Source organism: Papaver somniferum, chromosome 9 (genome assembly GCF_003573695.1).
Source record: "Papaver somniferum cultivar HN1 chromosome 9, ASM357369v1, whole genome shotgun sequence".
Taxonomy (NCBI): Eukaryota; Viridiplantae; Streptophyta; class Magnoliopsida; order Ranunculales; family Papaveraceae; genus Papaver; species Papaver somniferum.
The window spans coordinates 202,889,193-202,913,869 of NC_039366.1; the positions used below are offsets into that span (position 1 = coordinate 202,889,193).

At 35.1% G+C, this 24,677-nt stretch overlaps 1 long non-coding RNA gene across 5 annotated transcripts; it reads left to right on the forward strand.

The window, feature by feature from the left end:
• Positions 1 to 17,272: 17,272 nt before the first annotated feature.
• On the forward strand, positions 17,273 to 23,248 carry LOC113311121. Of its 5 annotated transcripts, XR_003341561.1 has the most exons (7): positions 17,273 to 17,492; positions 17,911 to 18,021; positions 20,261 to 20,312; positions 20,429 to 20,881; positions 20,970 to 21,054; positions 22,242 to 22,376; positions 22,908 to 23,248. It is a non-coding gene; the product is annotated as an uncharacterized LOC113311121 (long non-coding RNA). The 5 variants fall into 5 exon arrangements; XR_003341560.1 differs by having other exon boundaries at positions 22,242 to 23,248; XR_003341562.1 differs by having other exon boundaries at positions 20,970 to 21,017; positions 22,242 to 23,248.
• Positions 23,249 to 24,677: the final 1,429 nt, after the last annotated feature.

The following is a 24,677-nucleotide window of genomic DNA, read 5'->3' on the forward strand; positions in this document are numbered from 1 at the left end:
ACAAAAAAATTGAAATGATTGCACAGATGAAAAATCTGATTTATGCCCAAAGCTAAGAAGTAATTGAAGAATCAATCTACCAAAACATTTATCTCGATCGGATAAAAAACGAGAATCATAAAGTTTGAAGTGAAAACAAGTTGTACCTAGAAATTTGCTGAGGACATCAATAACATCAGTTTTCACCATTTTCTCGTACTGTAAACTCTCATCAACCGACAGATTATTTTTCTCATGAAGAAAGTATGTGGAAATCAACCTTAAACTGAGAGAACCTTCTTCATCATCGACAGCGAAAGGAGTTGAAGTAACGACATGTGAAAATTCTTCAAAGAAATAAGAAGGAATCAACTTCGATTATGAAAATTCATCAACAGCTGTAGAAACGGTTCTCATTCTGCAATGAGATGGATATGAGGAAGAAGTATTCCTAAAAATCAAGTGAGGTCACCCTATCACAGACCCATGTTCTAATTCTTTACAAGCTCTTCAAACCCTTTTTCTTCATCTCTGAACCCATCTGATTTCGAGAACCCACTCATACTCAAGTTCCACTTCGCCCTGAAATTCTCCACCGTCTTCTCTCAAGAACATCACAAACCCGTTTCTCTATTGTTTCTTCTCATCTCAAGAACATCACTAGTATAATAGGGTTTTCAAGGGTAAATATGTAAATCGCGACAGATTATTTTGACCGAGTCAGCGAAAAATACCAAGTCTGTAGGTCCTTACGGAAAAACTAACGGTTGTGGCATTTAATAAACTCTGAAAAAAACGGTGGCATTTTCTTGAATCGGGATTTGCAAGTGTGGCAGTTTGTTAAAAATCTCATCTTTTTTCCATTCATTTCATTATTGTACGATGCATTTAGCACATGCATCAAGCCTTTAAACCCCTAGGCGACCCTAGTGGACGAGTTATAGTCTCATGAGGGTTTACATAGAGATATACCCACAAAATCTACACAAAAACCTCTAAAACAATCAATCTTCGTTAAAGGATTCCAAATCCGATCCACCCTCCATGAAGTCCGAGGTATACTCCGGGATTTTGGAGACCATGAATTGATAGCTGCATCAAATGCGAATGCTTCCTCCTTTTCCTCCAAGTAACGCGTTTTGACGACTTCATGCTACAAAAACAAAACACAAATTTACTTCGTTAGTGGTGCTTAGTAGGAAAATCAAACAACATGGATCGCGTAAAATAAACCACAAAAATACTTACAAATTGTTTAATGGAGTATCTAAAGTGGGTAGCATTTAAAATAGGTTTTTGGATAGCTAAATAAGAAAGTATCACATTTTCGATGACTTGGTGCCAATCATGAATTTGTTGAACACTTATTCCATTAGGACTCCCAAACTCTTGCCTATGTTTGTTGTATACCCTTGCCCAAAAGGTTACGGCATCCACCTTTGCAGAGGACTGCCTTCTAACTCGAGTTTTTGTATACCATTTCGTTAAAGCACTGCTCGGTCGAACTCGCAAGTGCTGCTATACCAAGCTTGTTTGTCAAGTTTAGTTGCCAAAACTATAAGTCTTGATTTCTAGTCTACTAATAGCCAAGTCTCATACTAGGATAGAAAGTGTAGTTGAGCTCTAGACTCCACGGCGTTCATCATGCAAAGACGGAGAACTACTCAAGGAACTGGTGGAACTTCATTAACAAAAATGTATGTGGAGACTTGAACTTATATGTCACTCAAAAGTCTACTTTATATCATATCTTGAGACAAAAGTCGTATTGCTATATAAACTATGATTATACACATGTACTATTTCGAGTTGAGTTTATCTCGCTTATCCATTTCTCGAAATATGTGTTGGTAAGCTTTCGCTTTTGCCAACTTCATCTCTACAAGTGATGAAAATCATATTTCTTTCAGTTACTTGAAAATCGTTTTGACGAAAAATAGTTTGTGAAGAACAACTATATAACGTCCTTTAAGAATGTTTCAATGATTGAAATGAGAGTTAAGAATATATAATCATGATTGTATATAATCATTGTGTGATAACTCATACTTGTATAAGTCCAAAATCCATGAACCAAAGTATGCATACTTTTATGCTCATGATAACCGGAACGAAAGAGTTCACATCCCATGAATTTCTGCTGGAGTTTGTGAACTAAAAAAAAAACTTAATTCGGGTACTTAAGTATGCGTACCAAGTATGCGTACTTAAGAAGGTTATTTTCTAAAAACAGTTTAATTCGTGAACTAAGATATTTATATATTAAGGAATGCAATCTTTCCAAACCGTGGCTATAATGTTGAATCAATACTTATTTTGTTTTGATTGTTTCTTGTATACTTCTATGAGATCTAAGTAATTGAACAACTATGTAACTAGTTTATTTGAGTCATTTGAACTAGTTTTGATAAAGAATAATAAGGTTGATATAAAAGTGCTCATATGGCTAACCTATGGTTAACTACTGTTGAACCAACGGCTTGTACACATTTAGGTACGGTTACTCAAACCTAAATGAAGTTACATTTCATGTGTATATAACAAGCTAAGTTCGATCTAACGGTTGAAAGATATTAGCTTGAATCTAATCATGTTTTCATCTAACGGTGAATATTGAATGCTTTGTTACCAAGGTAACTTAGATTGCAAACCCTGATTTGAAGACTATATAAAGGAGAACTCTAACAACTGGGAAACCTAATCCATGTGCCTCATGTGTTATACTAGTTGTACGCTAGAGTCGATTCTCCTTTAACCTTAGGTTTCTATCGAGACCCTGTAGGTTAACGAATTGAAGACTTCATTGGGATTATGAAGCCATGCCTGACTATCTTCTATATAGTTGTGTGATATGATCTTGTTGTTTCTATCGTATTTGAGTACAATCATAAGGATTGGCTTGAGATTAATTTTTCCGACAGGCAAGATAGAAAAGTAGTCACAAACATCTTCGTCTCATCGTTTGTGATTCCACAATATCTTGTTTCGCTAGTCGATTAAGATTATTGTGAGTTTATTGATATTTCTAGGATGTTCTTCGGGAATATAAGTCTGGTATATCAATTGGTTCATGTACACCTTGATTTATCAAAAGACGAAAAAAAATCGTAGGTATTTCTGTGGGAGACAGATTTATCTATTCCTGTAGACTTTTCTGTGTGATACAGATTTGTGTGTTAAAGTCTTCGACTTTGGGTCGTAGCAACTCTTAGTTGTGAGTGAGATCAACTAAGGGAATCAAGTACGTAGTATCCTTCTGGGATCAGAAACGTAGGGAGCACAAATGTACCTTGGATCAGTGTGAGATTGATTGGGGTTCAACTACAGTCCAGACCGAAGTTAGTTTGTAGTAGGCTAGTGTCTGTAACGTCTTAGTATAGTGTATATTCAATCTGGACTAGGTCCCGGTATTTTTCTGAATTTGCGGTTTCCTCGTTAAAAAAATTTCTGGTGTTTGTGTTATTTATTTTCCGCATTATATTTTGTTATATAATTGAAATATCATAGGTTGTGCATTAAATCAATCAATTGGGAAATCCAACCTTTGGTTTTTGATTGAAATTGATTGATCCTTGAACATTGGTCTTTGGTACCGTTCAAGTGATTTATCTTGTGTTCAATTAGACTCGCAGATTTCTATTTGCTCGAGTAAGTATTGAATCGGGAAATTGAGATATAACTCTTTGATATACTAACAAAACGAGTATTAATATTTAGATATTGACAATTTTTTTCTAGCTAAGTTGGGTCATATTACTAGATGACAAAAAAATGTTATTAGAAATAATTTTCACACCACCCCTTATCCAACAATTACCTAAGTATCTATTTTATCCCTGATTAATTAGCATTAATAAATCGTATTAGTTGTTAATATGTTTTTGATCTGAGATCAACTATTGTTAAAGAGTTCTTCGAAACATCAAACAACTTAAATTTTTTGATTTTTTTTCTCGTAAACAGTACCTAGAATCGGTTTATGTTCATGCACTTGTAAATCGATTTTGGATTTGTGTTTCCAAAATTAACATACACTTCCATAATCGGTTGACTTTGGCATATATATAATACGATTGTCATAATCGGGATTTTATGTGACATATATAAAACGATTTTTGTCTTTTTATATGAATTTCTTTTTCATTCATTTCATTATTGTAGGATGCATTTAGCACATGCTTCAAGCCTTTAAACCCCTAGGCGACCCTAGTGGACGAGTTATAGTCTCGTGAGGGTTTACATAGAGATATACCCACAAAACCTACACAAAAACCTTTAAAACCATCAATCTTCGTCGAAGGAATCCAAGTCCGATCCACCCTCCATGAAGTCCGAGGCATACTCCGGGATTTTGGAGACCATGAATTGATAGCTTGTATTGAATGCGAATGTTTCCCCATTTTCCTCCAAGTAGCGCGTTTTCACGACTTCATGCTACAAAAACAAAACACAAACTTACTTCGTTAGTGGTGTTTAGTAGGAAGATCAAACAACATGGATCACGTAAAATAAACCACAAAAATACTTACAATTTTTTTAATCGAGTATCTAAAGTGGGTAGCATTAAAAATCGGTTTCTGGATAGCTAAATAAGAAAGTATCGCATTTTCGATGACTTGGTTCCTATCATGAATTTTTTGAACACTTCTTTCATTATAATTCTCAAACTCTTGCCTATATTTGTTGTATACCCTTGCCCAAAAGGTTACGACATCCACCTTTACGGAGGACTGCCTTCTAACTCGATTTTCTGCACACCATGTCGTTAAAGCACTGCTCGGTCGAACTCACAAGCGCTGTTATATCAAGCTTGTTTGTCAAGTTTAGTTGCCAAAAATATAAGTCTTGATTTCTAGTCTACTAATAGCTAAGTCTCAGACCAGGATAGAAAGTGTAGTTGAGCTCTAGACTCCACGGCGTTCATCATGCAAAGACGAAGAACTACTCAAAGAACTGGTGGAACTTCATCGAAAAAAAGGTATGTGGAGACTTGAACTTATCTGTCACTCAAAAGTCTACTTTGTCTCCTATCTTGAGACAAAAGTCGTATTGTTATATAGACTATGATTATACACATATACTATTTCGAGCTGAGTTTATCTCGCTTATCTATTTTTTGAAATATGTGTTGGTAAGCTTTCCTTTGGCCAAGTTCATCTTTACTAGTGATGAAAGTCATATTTGTTTCAGTTACTTGAAAATCTCTTTAACGAAAAATAGTTTGTGAACAACAATTATATAACGTCCTTTAAGAATGCTTTAATGATTGAAATAGGAGTTTAGAATATATAACCATGATTGGATATAAGCATTGTGTGATAACTCATACTTGTATAAGTCCAAAATCCATGAACCAAAGTATGCATACTTTGCTGCTCAGGATAATCGGAACTAAAGAGTTCACATCCCGTGAATTTCTGCTGGAGTTTGTGAACTGAAAAAAACTTAATCCGGGTACTTAAGTATGCGTACCAGGTATGCGTACTTAAGAAGGTTATTTTCTAAAAACAGTTTAATTCGTGAACTAAGATATTTATATATTAAGGAATGCAATCTTTGCAAACCGTGGCTATAATGTTCATGAATCGATTTGAGTGAATCAATATTGATTTTGTTTCGATTGTTTCTTGTATACTTCTATGAGATCTAAGTAATTGAACAACTCTCTAACTAGTTTATTTCAGTCATTTGAACTAGTTGTGGTAAGAAGAATAAGGTTGATATGAAATTGCTCATATGGCTAACCTATAGTTAACTATTGTTGAACCAATAGCTTGTACATATTTAGGTACGGTTACTCAAACCTAAATGAAGTTGCATTTCATGTGTGTATAACAAGCTAAGTTCGATCTAATGGTTGAAATATATTAGCTTGAATCTAATCAGGTTTTCATCTAACGGTGAATATTGAATGCTTTGTTACCAAGGTAACTTAGATTGCAAACCCTGATTTGAAGACTATATAAAGGAAAAGTCTAACAACTGGGAAACCTAATCCCCATACCTCATTTGTTATACTATTTGTATGATAGAGTCGATTCACCTTTAACCTTAGGTTTCTATCGATACCCTGTAGGTTAACGACTTGAAGACTTCATTGGGATTATGAAGCCAGGCCTGACTATCTTCTATATAGTTGTGTGATCTGATCTTGTTGTTTCTATCGTATTTGAGTACAATCGTAAGGATTGGATTGAGATTAATGTTTCCGTCAAGCAAGATAGGAAATTAGTCACAAACATTTTCGTCTCATCGTTTGTGATTCCACAATATCTTGTTTCGCTAGTCGATTAAGATTATTGTGAGTTGATTGATATTTCTAGGATGTTTCTTCAGTTCCAATTGGGGAAAGGTTGAAATTAAGGGTTTTCCATCTCACTTTAATGAGAGGTGTGTGATTCATTACAAAGAACCCATTTTAGTTACAGTATTCAATTAGGGTGACCTAGAAGTCCTAAAAATCTGTTTATTCTCAAAACTCCAAATCAAAAAGCAGCAATTTACTAATGGGAAAAGGTTGAAATTAAGGGTTTTCCATTTCAATTTGATGAGAGATGTGTGAATCCATTACAAGTAACCCATTACCTTGATTGTTCCATGATTCAATTGGGGAAAGGTTGAATTTTCAAAAGGGGTTTCCTTCCATCTGTAGTGAATGAAGGAGTTCCAATTGGATTTCATCCGTATCCAGTGAATTTGGCTTTCCATATTCAATTTTCTCAATTCTTCGCCTTTATTTGTTTCATCTCTCTCTTGCTTTGAAGTCTCAGCTCTCAAGGGTTTTATTTATAAACGGCTATAAATACTAACAAGACGAATAATATTTAGATAAAATTATTAATACTTAAATATTTCTTTTCTTTTATTAATATTTAAGAAACCTATTATAGGGGCTCCTGAAAAAAGTTTCAAGGGCTCATAAAATGAAAAAACATGGGTTTCCAAATAGTAACCAGTAAAACCCCCTATCCAACTATTTTATGTATTGGCTAAAATGTTCTCTATGAATATTTTGATTTATACTTAGTTTTTAAAAATCCCAATATCAGGATTAGTGAAGAAAGAAGAAAAAGTTTGAGAAAAATCTAGAAATTTAGGTTTTCTCAATCCAAATAAGTGGCTCTAGTAAGATTAGTGAGGTAGGTGAATCCTCATCTACCAAATCAAACAAAAATTCTTCAACTCATATAGATAATCAAGAATTTGTAGCCCACCCACAAGCTCAACCTATACATGAAGAATATGAAAACTATTTTGAATTTGAAGAACCCAAAGATGATGAATATCAAGAAACAAATGCTCAATAGAGTGAGGTATACCTCTAAATTAACTCCAATAACAATTATTTTTCTTTCTTTTAGTCGCATAAAGTACGTAGAAGGTTGGCTTTTATTTTGTTTTTTGAAAACCCCCAAATCTGAATCGTAAGCAACATACGGTTTGGAAATACTATCGACCAAACCGTTGGTAGAGTTTATGGTTTGGAAAATTCATCTTTCCAAACCGTAGATTGTCTTACGGTATGGAATCTTCATAATTCCAAACCGTAGAAGATTTTGATTCAAGAACCTACGGTTTGGGAAATATGAACTCCAAACTGTAGGCTACCTACGGTGATGTTTCACACAATAGATGCATGAATAACATTTAATGATATTTATGATTTTACGGTTTAGAAATCGAACCGTATGTTATCCCAGAAAAGCCTACGGCTTGGAAAAACTACCTTAGTGAATCACAGGGTGATTTACGGTTTGGAGTTCCCAACTGTATGTTTGTCTACGGTTTGGTTTCTAAACCGAATATTTATGTTTTCAGATACATATTTTTCTAATCCTTTGCAATATTTTTTAAATTTATAGCTCGATCTTTAACCTGAACCAATGGAATATCAACCTGCAGATATGGATATTTTGTCCGAAGATACAAGTGCTCACTATGCCAACAACTTTGAATGGGAATATATAAAGGATGCAAAGAAGTGGGCTCGAGAAAAAGGGTTGAAGAAGAAGTGTATCATAGTCCAAAATAAATAAGTTAAAAAATACAATTTTCAAATGGTTTGCGAGTCTAGTGGGAAATATGAGATTCATCAAAGAAAAGTTTATGAGTATCAACCAAAGACCTCGAGGAAAAAGAAAGTTATTCATACAAAGAAGACCGGGTGTCCTTTTAAACTTCAATTTGATTTCAACCAAGAAAATAAAGTGTGGTATATGAGTGAAGTTAAATCGGGTTATCATAACCATCTTATCCCAAAGAGTTTGCTTAATCATCCTTATCCGGCAAGGCTCAACCCCGAAGAAAATAAGCTAGTAAAAGTGTTGACTAAAAAACGAACAAGGCCTAATGATATTCTAGCTAGCGTGAAGGTATTAAATAAAAATAAAACATCTATCTTGTTTATAATTTACAATAAAAGAAAAAAAAAATTAGGAGTGAGGAATGGGAAGGTAGACTACTTATGCAACAATTATTGTACTTGACGGAAAAGGCGAACGATAGCCTATGACGTAAATGAGAAAAAGGAGGTGATACATCTTTTCATTGCTCATCCGGAATTCGTAAGGTTGGCGAGATGTTTCCATCAAATACTTTTCATGGATTGCACCTATAAAACGAATAAGTACAATATGCCGATGTTGAACTTCGTGGGGCAAACATCTACAAAGGCGCCATTTAGTGTCGGTTTTTGTTTATTGAGAGACGATATGAAGGAGAGTTATTTGTGGGCATTAGGAAAGGTAAAGTTTTTGTAACAAGAAGGTTATACTCCTAAGGTATTAATCACCGATAAGGAGAAATCATTGATGTGGGCGATAGAACGTGTTTTTCCTGACGCACATCATGATCTTTGCACGTTTCATTTATGGAACAATGTGCAAACTAATTGCAAGAATATGATTCAACCACTAAGGAAAAACGTTATGAAGATGATTAAGAAACTCCCGGTGGATAAACAACAAGAAGCCAAAGAAAAATTTGTTGAAGATGACAAAGTAGCCGCGGTAAAATGGGCTAGCTTCCAAGAAGAGTGGGACAAGTTGACATGGTCGACCATGGAAGGAATGTATTTTGTAAAGGAGCGTATTCTATTTGACAATTGGGAAAGCTTCCCGGAGATGATAGCGTATTTGAAGAATGAAATATTGGATCCTCACAAGGAAAAATTCGTCAGTGCATGGGTAAACAAGCATAAACATTATGAAAACCATGCCACAAGCACGGTGGAGTCATCTCACTTTCGATTTAAGAGGAGGCTAAATGGGTGCGATGATGGTTTTGTTGTGATTTTTCAAGCTATGGATGAGTACTTTAAGCGTGATCTTGATAGATTTAATGGGGATTTTGAATTTAATCGATCTAGAAAGGATACTACTTATTTGGATATCCATTTTCTCTGAGGAGTTAATCTCTATGCATCGCATTGGGCGATTAAGAAGATTATGAAGGAAGTGAACGCTTTGAAGAAATTTATTCCAAGGGATCGTATTTGTCCCAACAATGTCATCATTGGGCCTTCCATGTAAGCATGTTAGCTAAGTACTCACCAAAGGTTATCCCAATCCAAGACATTGATCCTTTTTGGAGACAACTTAGCTTCGATGATCCGTTATCCAATGAAGGTTTTGGAAAAGTGTTTTCCGACACCGAGACGCACAAAGAACTATTTGAAAAGGATGCTTCATTATATCCGGCTCAAAGACAACTTTGGTTGTATGAGTTGCGAAAATTCAACCGCCCTCACACGTCAAATTATATTCTTGAACCAACCAAGGGGAATGGTAAGGGTAGGCCTACATCTCAACAAAAAAAGAAAGAACGGACAGAAGAAGCCAAGAGAGTGGTTCAAGAAGGTCCACAATTACCAGTTTCAATCCGAAGAGATCTTTCGGGTTTTGCGCGCTTGAACTCCTTGTATGAGGAGGAGGTCATTAAAGGAAAAGGTAAGGCTACAAACAAACATAAATTAAATGAAATGGAAGAAGGCGGACCAAGTCGAGATAATGAAGTGAAGGTTAAAGGCCCTAAGAAGACGGTTATTCCATCCCAAGAAGGCTCAACAACAGAAGTTGTTTGTGGAGTTCAAATCAAAGAGACGATTGTTCCATCCCAAGAAGGCTCAACAACAAAAGTTGTTTGTGGAGTTAAATCAAAGAGGCGGTTGTACCATCCCAAGATGCACTACACCAAATTCAGGATATAGCAACTCAGATTTGCAACAAAAATGTAACTGCTGCGAATTTTTAGTTGCTAAAAATTCGCAACAGCCAGCTATAGTTGCTAATCGCAACTGATTTTTCTTCACGCATGCCAGTTACCCGTGTGACCAAAAACACCTGCAAACACTTTTCTTCCTAGCATGCGAATTTCACATGCGCACACTCCTCTTATCCTAAGAAAATATCCTCTTCGTTCGTTTCAACAACTCGTACTCTCTCTCTCTCTCTCTCACACACACACACACACTCTCTTAGACAATCAAATCCTCCCGCAATTGAATCCTCCATTGAATCTCTGCCGGCATTGAAACCAGAGGAATCTAAGTAAGGATGATGATCAGAGTTTGGTATTTAGGTTTAAATCGATTGATAATGTTTTTTCTTTTAGGGTTTGATAGATTGATAGTTAGGGTTTTGTGTTTTTCTGTTTAAATCGATTAGTGATGTATTTTTTTTTGTGTGTTTTCTTGTAGATTGATACTTAGGGTTGTATGTATTTTGTTTAAATCAATTAGTGATGTGTTTTGTTTGTTTATTTTTGATAGATTGATACTTAGGTTTTTTTTATATTTTGTTTAAAATGGTGAACGACGTGTTTAATTTGTTTGTGTATTTTGGTAGATTGATAGTTAGGGTTTCGTTTTTATGTTTGTTATTCCGGAAAATTGGTGTAGTGAGGTGATGGAGGAGTTGGAGAGGCAATGGAGAGGAGATGAATAGAAACTGATCTTGGTTTAGGTTTTGGTATTTAAGGGGTGAAGGATATTTTGGTATTTTTGAAAATGGTTTAGGTCTCCCTTTATCATCTTTTAGGACACTAAAATCCTTATGAGCCCTCAAAACTTTTTCTTTAGAGCCCCTTTAATAAGTTTCATATTTAAATATTGATAAAAAAATTTGGGTACAATATTAATTTAAAAGAGAAAAAATCAAAACGAAAAAATATTGTTAAATAAAATAATTTACTTTAAAATCGTATGTATACCCGAAATGGGGGAGGTGATTATTCTTTCATGTGAAAACCATACGTCCCACCGAAAAGTTGTAAGATCCTGAAAAACTCTGTGTGCGGTTTTGAGACGTTGTGTTGATTCTTTTGATTTATCATTTATTCACAAAATTGAGATGATTTGTAATAAAAGAAAAAAAAAGAATTGGGATGGTTTTAGTTTGAAACTTCGGCCTACTTATTGGTATTAACAAGAATGTTATACTAATGCCCACAAATCAGAAGTAGGTTTGGATAATTACTAATCAAGTGATGAAGTTCCGTCAATTACAGTTTTCTCAATTTGGGCACTTGGATTACTAATGTGGAATCACATCCTTAGTGTTGATTTTTCCAGTCTTGTTTTCTTCGTCAATAATATATACCCATCGTTTTCTTGTATTTTTCTGAAAGTACTAGAACTGTGAGGCGTTACTTCTTGGGTTTTTGCAGAAAACATTTAAGGCTAATTAACCATTGGAAATGGTCTCAAAATAAAAAGAGCAGTATTACGATAAAGAAGATTCGAGTGATATTGTTTGGTGGAATATATAGAATGAGCACAACAGCAGACTGTATAGACATTACTTACGCAACAATGAGGCAGAGATGCTAAAATTTCGCAAGAAAAAACCAGCAACTGGTCACCAACTTTTTAGCGCTCATCTTTCTGAGGAACATAGCTGAAGAAGTTAGATACAGACTGTAATACCCCGATACTCGGCAGTGGTTGGCCGAATGGAATATAAGTAATGATTTATCCTTCCCTAACACCGAGGTCTTTTCAGCATAATTGGTTCCAGAGTTGGAAGAAAACTCTGAAATTAAGCGTGCTCGGGCGGGAGTAATCCAGGTATGGGTGACCATCCGGGAAGTTTCTGTTGGATTACCACAGCGATGCCCGTTGAAAACCCCACACTGTCGGATAACCGCAATGGCTAAGTGGGGACGGTATCGGTGGAGGGACGGGTCATTACAAATGGTATCAGAGCCGACGACGGTTCACCTGCTGAGGGTGGGAAGATACGTTGGACGGGGATAGTCCAGGTGCTTCTCATGAGGGGCAGGGAACTTCGAAGATCTGGGATTGTATATATATTTTGGAGCCGAGGACGGGCTCCAATTTAACGTGGTGATATTGTAATACCCTGATATTCGGCAGTGGTTGTACGAATGGAATATAAGTAATGGTTTTTCCTTCCCTAACACCGAGGCCTTTTCAGCACAATTGGTTCCAGAATTGGCAGAAAACTCTGAATTTAAGCGTGCTCGGGCGGGAGTAATCCAGGGATGGGTGACCATCCGGGAAGTTTCTGCTGGATTACCGCAGCGATGCCCGTTGAAAACCCCACACTGCCGGATAACCGCAATGGCTAAGTGCGGACAGTATCGGTGGAGGGACGGGTCATTACACAGACTATGACGAGGATTGACAACACACTATATGTTCTTGGCATCACCTATTTGTTGAGTAAGTTCAGGTACTGCTAGGGTTATGTACTGCTGCCACCCCATAGAGGTAAGCGGTGCAAAACCAACAACAAAGAAATAGAGACGAAGGAAGAGAATCAGACTGACAACTAGCTTGCAAAGACCAGAGTTAATTTGACCAGCATTTTACCCCACTCATGGTAGTAGAAATGAGATGGTTCAAGTCTCAAACTGATCAATATCCAAACCAACCCCAAAAAAAACAAATTCATGCATCAGTTCCCAAAGAGAAAAATGTTTATAAAAGTTGTTGTAAAAATCAGGTGGGTAAGCAGTTTATTTTTCCCCAAAAGAACTTCAAGTCATAATCATAGAGTTGAGTACATTTGAATTTACAAGTAGGATGTTAAAAGTGGTTTTACAGATACAAGCTGCCCTAGGTCTCAAATGAACATTCCAACCAAAAACAAAAAGTCTCAAATGAACATAACTAAAACCATTACGCAGCAATGAAATGTAAAAACAAAATGTTCAGAAGTTGAGAAGTTCATGTCTCATTGTCTCCACATAAATAAATCGAATAATGCCGAGTACACTACGATCACAATTATAGGGTTTAGAAGGTATGTGCAAATAAAAAGGTGGTTCAAGTTTCAATATAAAGACCAAAACAGAGACTACAACAATGATTTGTACAAAAACAATGGTCAAAAGAAGTTACAAGGAGATTAATATTGTTCAGGAGTCCTAATAATGGAACATGGGTATTGCCAACTTCGATTCTGATAGAACTTAGTTCATTTCAAGTGTAAAATTGTGGTATTATACCTTACAATTAGGAGAGGCCCGATGGTAATCGCCAAATTAAAAGTTACAACACTAAAATTAGTACATATTTAATGTGAAAACAAAATTGGTTACTGATAGACACATTTTTTGTGTCTAATTTGTCCCGATTTTATATATTGACAGTGCCCATTTTTGTACTTATTATGGTGTTTTATGTGTGTGTAGGTATTTTTGGCCAATAAACATTTCTGGAAAAATCGGCTCGAAAAGTTGATAAAGGCACCCAAAGGAAGCGATTTTGGCACCCACACTTTGGATAAGGGCCACCTATGACATCCCAAGTCAGTTGATAAAGGCACCCGTATTCTGGATAGGGGCACCCCTTCTTCCAAATTCAAATCAAGAAAAAAGGTGGGAAAATGGCAGCAGCGAGGAACAGTTTTGAAGGGGAATTTGAGTGAGTTTTGAGGAGATTCAATGGATGTATTTGGTACGTATGGACTCTGGAAGACATAACAGGCATGTTGCAAGCAATTAGACCCAGCAAATTGGGCTGGATAAAACGGAGGAAGCGATCAAAGTCCCAATAGGACATGGTTGTTCTGTTTAGGGTTCAAATATTTGTGAGAGATTTGTGGAAGACTTTTACGCTGGAGAAAACTGTACTTAGTCGAGTTCAAGTCAGAGTGAGAGTTTTGTGACAAGAAAAATAGCTAACAACAACACGTGAAGCAACAGAAAAGAAATTTCTCTCCCAACTGCACGAGAAGAATAAAGGAATTATTCTCGAATTTAATCGAGATTTTTGGGAGTTTGATAGTTATAAATAGATGGGTTTACGTCAGAGAAGGGGAGAGAGAGTTAGAGGAGAGAGTTTGGAGGTCAGGAGAGATGAGAAGAAGAAGTTACAGGAGCCATTGCTGCTGCTGCTCGAGGAGGAAGAAGAAGAGGAAGAACAGACGCTCCAGAAGCGTCTATCTTCAACGTGCTTACAACAGTCAGGTTGTGTCGTTCTTTTACAACAGTACATTTTTATCGTTTATAAACAACATTGATTTTTGTAACAGTGACGCTGTAACACCATTACAACGTTACAAACTTCATCTTTACATCATTTTCATCAATAAAAACACATATTAAGCCATGAACACATCTTTTGATTATGTTTTTGAGATGAGGAGCTAAACCCATTAGCCAAGGCGACGGAGGAAGCCATTGTTCCGTATTGATTGGTATAATTCTAATTTTATTATTTATTTGCAAAATTTTCATATGATTATTCGCATGGAATTGATATAGAAATATTAATTTTTATTGAGTAGTTGTGAATTATTTTGATGAAGCATGCTAGGTTTTAAAAACTTTTGATGTTTCATGCTTTGTGATTACAATTATTACTTCAAAAATTTATTAGAGGCAAATACTATAATCATTTTAAAAGATAGAATTGCATGAATATTAGTTAGAATTTATCATTTAATTGGTCAATGATGAAATCCAAGTCTTGGTGTTTTTTTCTCTATAACTTTGAAAAACTTTATTTACTTTCCTGTTTAATTTATATATGAAAATTGTTTTCTTCACAAGTCTTAAAAGAACCTTTTTACCACTACAACTACAATCATTATTGAAAGACCAACAGTTACAACCAAATGATGCAAGTGAGGCATAAGCCAGCTAATACGATGCAACAATTCTAGTTACTCAAACAATGACTACAAACTGTTGGTTAAGATGATCATTGATGAACTGCCATCTATGGATAAAAAAATAGGTTGAGATGTCAATTCAAGAATATATAGGTCCAGTTAAAGCTAAAACTAGTTATAGTGAAAACATATCGGGGGAAATAGGTGGATCAATAATTTCACACTGATTATCTGTGTAACATTTAAATTCAGGTAGTTGTTTAGTTCTTTATATAGTAAATTCAGTTGTAGATCACATTTGCTCTCAGATTTGCATACTATGTCTTTCACCAGAATTTGGATTCCAATTTGAACGTCCTAAATATCCGTTGAAGATGGATTCTAATATCATAACAGTTTTTTTCTCTATAACTTTGAAAAACTTTATTTACTTTCCTGTTTAATTTATATATGAAAATTGTTTTCTTCACAAGTCTTAAAAGAACCTTTTTACCACTACAACTACAATCATTATTGAAAGACCAACAGTTACAACCAAATGATGCAAGTGAGGCATAAGCCAGCTAATACGATGCAACAATTCTAGTTACTCAAACAATGACTACAAACTGTTGGTTAAGATGATCATTGATGAACTGCCATCTATGGATAAAAAAATAGGTTGAGATGTCAATTCAAGAATATATAGGTCCAGTTAAAGCTAAAACTAGTTATAGTGAAAACATATCGGGGGAAATACGTGGATCAATAATTTCACACTGATTATCTGTGTAACATTTAAATTCAGGTAGTTGTTTAGTTCTTTATATAGTAAATTCAGTTGTAGATCACATTTGCTCTCAGATTTGCATACTATGTCTTTCACCAGAATTTGGATTCCAATTTGAACGTCCTAAATATCCGTTGAAGATGGATTCTAATATCATAACAGTATACAAAAAGCCTAATTAGGTTTGACTCTAGGTAGGACACATTTATCAATAGACAAAATTGCAATGGACAATTGCCAAATACAAACTAATAAATTATAAGTTGATACTCGGAGAGTTTGTGTTTAAAAATAAGCAAAGGGTAGAGACATTACAACAAACTTAAATTTGTAAGTTTTTAATTTAGTTATTAACATAAGAAACAACTGAGTGATCTTTTACCTGGCGAGATTAGGTATACCTGGGTTAATTGGGGTATACCTAATAAGACAAAACCTGAGTCATTATGAAGTAAAACACAAAAACCCCTTAACCCCTTAACCAATTATTTTTAAAATGCCTAATTTACCCTTGCTTAATTAACACTAATAGTGTGTTTAGGTTAATTAATTTAGTTAGTTAATTAGTTGAATTAAAATTCTCAAATTATGTATTATTTGGATTGAACTCATGGATTATGTGTTATGATTTTTGAGGATTTTTTTTATAACGGAAATGAAACCACACTATCCCAATAGGATTGCAAAGCTGCTGAGTGATTTTATACTCAAAATTACAGAAGGAATCAACACTTTCAATTCTGAAAGTATGAGAACGGCAAGGTCGACAAAAAGAAATACCCTGCCGATTGTATGATTTTTGACATACAGAGAAAGGTGTTTAGAAATGCATGATTAGCCGACAAGGTATTAACTTCATAATCTGCCGACTAAACTTTAGTCGACAAGGTATTAATTTCATAACCAGACGACTAAGTAAACTATAGTCGACAAGGTATAAGGATGGGTACCGTGACGACCCTGTAAATGCTAATTTCAGAGATGAAAAGTCGTCACAATATTCAACCTAGGAAGATAACGACTAATACTCTGACGACTTTTAATTCATTTTGATTATTCATTTTTTTTTGATTTAATCGTGTATAGTTAGAGTTTAGAAGAAAGATTTTGAAAACTTTTTGAATATGTTCTGGTCAGCGTGGTTATTTTATTGTATTAATAGTATGGGAAATTTGGTATTTTCACATCTTTGACACACTTTTTGGCCCACTAGTTTGGATGAGTTTAAATTTTGTATACCCAATTAATTCGGGTTTACTCCTGATTAGTGAACAATAGAAGATCCTCTACGGATTAGGAATGATCGAGTTGATTCTCAATGATTCACAAGCCGGATATCTAAAATCCTGGCCCTCAATCTCATTGGTACATATCTCGAGAATGCCAATCAGTGAGTAGTAAACAATAGAAGAAAGAGGAAATCTAATTTTTATCTCTATCTTCTTCGCTCCTCTTTCCTGATTTTTGTTCCCGTGGACGAGAAAAAACCCTAACTTCATAATTCTTCTCAATTTCCTCAAAAGATAGGAGACATACACCACTGAATCTTGGATGAAAGTAGCAGAAAACTAATTCTTATTCTCTTCCGCTGCTGCAGAAATCGAGATCTGGAAGAAAAAGGATTGAGAAACTTACTGAACCCGTCTTCAACAAGGTAATTGAAGGTATGATTATTGTTACTAGCAGGTAGTTCTTCACCGTTAGATCCAAGTCTTTGGTTCTAGAAACCCTAAAATGAGTTTTCAGAAAACTTTTCTTCTGGAGCTGTGTGGTAATGATGTGAGCTATTTGGTAAATCACGACTAGAACAAAGATTTAGATGGAAACGTATTTTGTTTCATTGATTTGGTAATGATGTGAGTTTCATTTTCTTTGTTAGTTTTGTAGTGGAAACTCTATTCTCTGTGTTTAATTTTACTTTAGATGTAACTAAAGTATTGTGATTTGTAGGCTAAAGGATTCTGTCACTTGTCTCTTGCAATAGGGATGTTGATTTTGTTAATATATCTATCTACATTTGGTTTGGTTCAAGATGATAACTCTGATTCTTCCGCATAATGTATTGTGTTTTGTGATTTGTAGGTTAAGGGAATCTGTTTCTTGCACTGTTGGCTGCCTAGGGTTTCTTTCAGTTTCTCTCCAGAATCCGGATTCCGGTACCACACTTTCAGGAATTTCTCTTCTTTTAATCAGGTTAGTTAGTAATTTCTTTAATGTAGGTCATTCCTGATTCCACTTTTACCATTCACATTAACTTGCATCTACCCATCCTTAAGATTAACTTTGGTTGATGAAAAATGATTGTGATATTTGATTACATACCCATCGTCAGTTGGAAGAATTTTTTATGATTCTGTCTTAAGTAATGTTTCTTTTTCATGATAGGTGTCTCTAATATGCTTATGCTAATCATAATCTGTTCGTAGAAATCCTATGTTGAGAGATGCATCTATGTTAACTGTATGCAACTTTTGGATGTTTGTGCGTATACAAATGGTTTTTTCTGGAGAGTCGTTGTGATAGTTACGTTTGTGGCAATGATTGCCAGTCAAGCCATGATATCTGCAACATTTTCGTGTGTCAAACAATCTGTGGCTCTGGGATGCTTCCCTAGAGTGAAGATAGTTCACACCTCTAGAAAATTCATGGGTCAGATCTACATCCCTGTCATCAATTGGTTTCTGATGATCATGTGTTAAGTACTATTATTCTCATTAATGATGAAACTTTACATCCACCATTTGAATGAAATGCAATATGGACCCCATTATTTGGAAACGAGCTAACAGTGGATTATTGCCATGTCAGCTAATGTCGCTCACTCGTTCTGTAGCCTATTTTCTATGGTTATTCTTAAATGCACAGTTGGTGAGTCTTAAACTTTTTGTATCAGTAAAATAGGATGTGGATGAGTTTTGACCTTAATTTGTGGGTGTTATTACCCGACTGATTTTACCACCCTACTATAGAGCCATTTCACATGAGGCTTAAATGCTCAGTTTACACCTACCACTGCAGCTGACCAGATCACCTGGTAGGCAACTACGCCAGTGTAGGTGGGTAGATGACTCTAGTGTAGTGGTGAAGTTGTTGGATGGTAAAACCCACAACGTGTAAACTTGTCTAAATCCTAATTTACCGGTCAAGCAAATAAAACGCAGACATGTCACAACTAAAATAGCACATAACTCGAGTCTCACAGAATAACTAGCAATAACATAGCTGACGTGACATGCATACTCATGTGATCACATAATTCTGGTAAACTAGTCTCCCACTTGCTTTTGCTGCTTGTTTCCTCTGTGTGATGTACATTTGGAACTATGGAAGTGTTCTCAAATATCGTAGTGAGGTAAGTAAAAAGATGTCCATGAATATTATGCTTGAACTTTCCACTCTTGGAACTGTTAGAACACCAGGGATTGGACTATTATACAATGAGTTTTGGGCAGTTCCTACTAAGTCTTCCAGCAATCGATTCAGTAATTATATTCACAAAAAGTTGATGCTCAACTGTTTCAGTATCTTGCCTAACCTGGAGTCTTGCTGAATTTGTGAACTTTGCACTGTTAATGCCGGAATACAATTTACTTTTAATTGTTTCTTATTCGTCCAATGGGGAGGCATCTATTAAGGCAATATTTTGTTCACTTGTGGATTATATGGGCTGAGTAGGGCATTTCATCTGAGATGTAGCCTATATAAACTTTAAGGGAGCTTATTTAGATAAGAAAAGCTGGCATTAGGAATCTGTAACTGGCATAAAATACGTATCACCAATAGTTTATTTTGTATTAGGGGTGGCATTTTTTCTTTTGTATTTTATAGACATTTCAGTGCATTTTATACATATCCCCTGTCTTTGTCGCGCAATTGATTATTTGGTGATTTTTTTTTGTCATTAAAGTAAGTTATCGTCTAATCATCAAATGATAGCCTGACTGTTACCTATGGAATATCGGTACTGTACAGTCCTAGTGCAATGTCACTGCATTTGCTAATACGATATAATTTTATGTTTACTTATTTTAGTGCAATGTCACTGTTACCTATGGATAGGCTGGAAGAATTGCATCTGTAGTTGCTAGCTAAGTTTAGTTTCTTAGGATCAATTGCTTTATTTTCTTTATTGGTAATTAGTAATACTACTGGTGGAGATAAAAATTTAAATTTGGACTTCTGGACAGAAGCGCGCATGGCCATGAAATATTTGGAGCTGTATTTTATTTTAGTACTTTGATTAGCATTCAGTAACAAGAAAGAATAGAGCCGTAATTACTCTTTTTGTTTGTGTGAGCTTTGATTCAACTCAACCTACGTTCCTGTTGCTTATATAATTTGCATGGAGTTTGGGGATTCTTGTAAAGTTGTTAGTACGGTACCACATTTCCTTATAGTTTACCTCCTAATTCCCTTTCTTGTTGCTTTTCAGGTAGTTTTCCATGATGCTAGACAGAGTTGAATCCTTGTTTACTTCTGTTGAGGTTAGTTTTCATAATCACCCCCTGTTCATTTACTCTATTATTCACGGAGGATAAATTATCAGTTTAAAGAGTTTGTTCATTATTTAAAGTGTCGGCATTATTTTTTCTACAACTAGCATTCCCAGGAAGAGTACACAATAAAGCAACTTTTCCACGAGGACCTCCCCATTCTGCCCTTTAAGGACCACCAACGTATGTCGAGGAACTAGTACACTTCTCATCTGAACGATCTAGACCTTCTCCACCAAGCAAACCAGGGATCATGCCTTGCCGCTTGGCTATACACCCTTTCCTTGTGACTCCTCTCGCATACGCTCGAGTCTCTAAAGAGCCTCTCCCCCTCCTTGGCAGTCGAGTCTCTAAAGAGCCTGGACTTCACTTAGCTCTTCTAACCTTAACGTCAGCTCTTAAAACTCAGATGCGGTCAACCTTTCGCACCAAAGATCAGTCCAATCGTGAAGAGAGAGTACGGCGATTGCTCCTACATAAACTACCTTCTAAACGAGAATAGCACCGGTCATAGCTTCCGTCCTATCTATCTAGGGTTCGGCTTCATTCTCTTCCAAAAGGTCGTTCAACACTACATTTCATGGTCTCAGTTTCACCTGTTTGGATGAATACTGCAACCATCCTAATCTCTATAACGTTTTGTTTCAGGTGTTTGCAGTGTGGATGGATGAACTATCCAAGTCAAGGACGCATCCAGTAATGGAAGCTATACTTTTCTCTCTAATTTCTGTTTGTATGTTTCCTATTCTTGTTAAATGCACACTGAATAACGATGGTAATGAAATGAAGCAGTGATGGTTCCTATAAAATAAAATTCATACAGGGATAAATCTTTCTTTATTAATCATGGCATGGTTAACTCCTGGATGTTCTTTCTACAGTCGAATACGCTTTTTTTTTTTTGCGATTTCTTATCCTTCTTTCATTTTAGTGATCGATTTGCCGCCATGTTGGTGGAGATACCTATCCCTGTGTGACTACAGCTTTAACAGACCTTCCTTTTTCAGACCTCCTTCTCTACCTTGATTTCTAACTTCGATTTTTCTTTGGTTAAGTCATAATTCCCTTGATGCTCTTTCAGGTAGTTCTTGATGATGCTAAACAGAGTTGAATGCTTGATTAGTACTATTGAAGTTGGTTTTCATAGTCATCCCCTGTTCATTTACTTTCTTATTCACTTAGGATAAATCATCAGTGTAAATGAGTTCCTTCATTATTTAAGCTGTAGTTTTTTATAGTTTAAAGAATGCATTTAGCGATAATTTGTTATGTCAATTATTGTAGGTTCTATAATACATTTAGTTATAACTTACGTCAACGGATGAGTGACCACTTGTCGTTATTGTAGGTTCTATAATACATTTAGGTATAACTTATGTCAACAAATGAGTGACCACTTGTCGTTAGAAACACAAAAACTTCAGAGACGAAAAAGGAAGACCCTCATACGGTAAACTAGTGAGTCAAAGATTTAGAATTGCAATTTTATATTTTGACTAGAAAGTGTGGATCTAGTTCAAGGAAACGGAATATGATTTTGCTGCACTTTTTTCTCTGTTATAGTTATTGCTCATAAATGAAGATATTTAAAACCTGTTCTTGTAAGTCTGACTAGAGGGAAATGAGTGAGTCAGAGATTTAGAATTGCAATTTTATATTTTGAGTAGAAAGTGGTAAAACCTGTTGTTCAGTCTGACTAGATGTGGTATATCTTGAAATGCCCGAAATATTTCCGAGCTGTCTGCTAATCCAATTAGTTGTTGCAGTCTGTGCTATTTGATTATGTAACTATTCACCTTGTAGGTGTTATAACATTTTTCCCTCGTAAAAGTTTTTCTTATGTTTGTTCTCTCTCGAAAAGTATATACCATTTGTTACATATTCTGATCAATTATAGGTACATTTATTCTTTTGATATAGGTATCCCGTGATAACTTTGTAGCTGGTATCTGTACTGGATTGGCATAGACCGAGTGTTCTCACATATTTGATGGGTCTATTACAGAGTTGGCACCTCCTTCTAAAGTTTCTGAATATCCATTTCTTGAGAATGAGGTAATTGTATATTTTAGCTTTTAACGTTTTTCCTTCCCTATCAGAATTCTACTTAGTGGAGCTGTTCCTTCGTAAGTGTTTTTGTCCGTATGGTTCAGTGAATATTGTGATTTAGTTAAAAGCTGAAGTGAACAAGGAAATCTAGACAAGGTAATATTCCTAGAAAGAGAAATATACCTAGAAAAGGAATTATTCCTAGAAGGTTTGAGAAACCAATCCAAAATCTATAAATAGAGATGTTTAGCTCATTGCTAAGACATATCTAGAGAGTGTAGTTTGACACCTAGAAAAGGAGGTTTAATACACATACCTAGAGAGAAGTTTGTGAGGCAATTAATTATTGTAAAAGCAAACTTAGCAAATAGTTTAAGGTCATTTACCTAGAGAGATGGTGAGCGTAACAAAGAGATAATTTTAATAGTTTTCTTGTTCATAATCCAGAGAAGATATTTTTCTTCGAATCACTGTCTTGCGTGTCTTCTGTTTTCTAAATCTTTTCGCCTATTATTATTCTGAATTCCGCCTCTATAGTGATAATCACCAAGGTACAAAGATCAATACGTATCAGTGGTGGCGATGTTAAGGAAGATAATGACGATGGAGAACTGGAATATGATGAAATATTTTTATCTTATTGATATGCTTGTTTTTCATTACTGAGTTTCTTTCTTATCTATATAGCAAATCTAATCACTGAGAACTTGTTGAAAATTAATTATCAGTAGTTGTCATCGTATTCATCTCATATATGTCGAAGAAGAAGTTTCAATTGTCATGCTCCTGAAATTAGAATCTTATTGGCAGACGGGAAACATTATTATTTATTTTTTTTGGACAGTCAAAATCATGAAAAGTATAAAAAAGGTTCGATACATTTTAGACTGTTGTATATGCAATTAATTGAGATGCAAGTGCTGATTAGGTTTGTGTTCTAGGTACAGATCATGTGAGAGTGAGAAGAATTAACTCGAATAATCGGTGGTTAATACACAGTTTACACCTACATGTCCAAAAGTCAATTGCATTAAAAACTAAAAGTCAGTTTTCCCGTAGATATCTTAGTTTTCCCTAGAACAATAATCCTTGGAAAAGAAAATCACAATCGAAATTCGTTCATATATCTTTGGGAAATTAAAATCTCCTTTGACGTATAAAGATTTGATATTTTCATTAATTTCTTAATTATTTATTACTTTAACCAAAAATTCATCCTGTATAAGAATATTTTTAGGAAATTAAAATCTCCATTAATGTATAAAGATTCTTGTATTAACAATTATTACCTTAATGAAAACTTTATTACTGCCCATATATACCCATAAAAGAGAAGTATAAAAACACTGACATTCATCCAGAAACTTATTATATAGAATATATATCACATCATGGTTGTATCTTCATATACAAACTCTTTGATGGGTCTTTTGATTCTCTTATTCGCTATAACCGCATCAACTGCAACAAGAGATGTCATAACTTCCGATTCCAACGACGAAGCACATTTTGATGCTAATCAAATCTGTCCTCGGGTCAAAGATAAGGAGTTCTGTAATATGGTAATGGAGAGCTATGTTGGTATCTTTGGGTTTGATGTTAAAGAAGTGGGGACTATTTTTCTCGATGTGTCAAAGAACATGGCGGGATTCGCAAACAGCAAAATATTGGAATTGATTCCGAAGGCTCCGGATGCTCAAAAAGCTCGCCTTGAGCATTGTAATCAGTTTTATACATCATTTCCACAAAAAGAGAAGGGAATCCTAACTCAGTTACTAGAGCAGAAGGATTATGTTGGATTAAATAAAGAAGCAGGAATTCTTGCAAAACACACAACTGATTGTGAAGACTCCTTCAAACCGTCACCATCTCCCTTGACAAGGGAAAATAATAATTTCTTTAATATAATCGATATGATATCAGTATTCTCATGTCTTCTTATTCACTAATGAAGGAAATAATTATTTTCTTTTAGATTTAAATGTTGGAAAAAGATATTATTTTAGATTTTCTACATTAATAAATAAATACTGTGTACTAGCCATTATGGCTGTACTCTATTATCTGATTGGATCTCAAGTGGTTTCGTGGGATCAACTAAAGCAGGGCAAAATGATAGTTGTGATAATTTTAATGGTTCTTTTGCTGTATCAAATACTGTATCATGGTTTTCAAATCAATCGACTACGATCAACGTACAGACACATTTCCACGGGATGTACTGTGGATAGTGTTATTATAGTTGTTTTAAAAAAAAATTGTCTTTCACAATTAAATGGTTTTCATGAGAAGAAGAAAGAAGTCTTT